Raw genomic sequence first — 568 nt, 5'->3', positions numbered from 1 at the left:
AGGTGAGCTGACTACAAGGACTGCTCACTACTCAGTTAGAGACAACACTATAATTTCAGTCTCTTGAACCATCTGCCAGAACCTTCCTTTAACAAATGTTAAATGTACTTACGTTTTAACAAAAGGTTAAGTGCTGATCTCCGACTCCTATGGAGTGCAGTAACAAAACCAAAACAATTAAACACAAATTCCACCCGAACTGGCTCCATTTGAAGCCCTGCTGGAGTACCTAAAATAACAGTGTGCATTCCCCCCACTGCCAGGGTTGCTCTGGCTACCCACTCCCGACTTCCTCTGCCCACATGAATCCTCTGTGTGGTCTGGTTGAACATTGGAGTAGAGCCACAGACTAGACAAAAGCCTGATGAGAGCCTCAGGCCTCCTCCAAGGCATTTCTTCTGCCCGACTGGGATGAGCGGCTTGGACTAGTTTCTTGATGGCTTGGCAGGGGGAGTCGTGTAGACATGGCCTTTATAGAGCATTACATGTTGTGCTACACAACTGTGGGAGTGTGGAGTGACTTCCCCTTGTCAGCATGAATAGACACTGGGTCCCAAGGACGGCACCC

Source organism: Crocodylus porosus, unplaced genomic scaffold (assembly GCF_001723895.1).
Source record: "Crocodylus porosus isolate Cpor-Errol unplaced genomic scaffold, CroPor_comp1, whole genome shotgun sequence".
In the NCBI taxonomy this organism is placed as follows: domain Eukaryota; kingdom Metazoa; phylum Chordata; order Crocodylia; family Crocodylidae; genus Crocodylus; species Crocodylus porosus.
The sequence above is the reverse complement of the archived record's forward strand: the minus strand, read 5'-3'. Positions refer to the sequence as shown.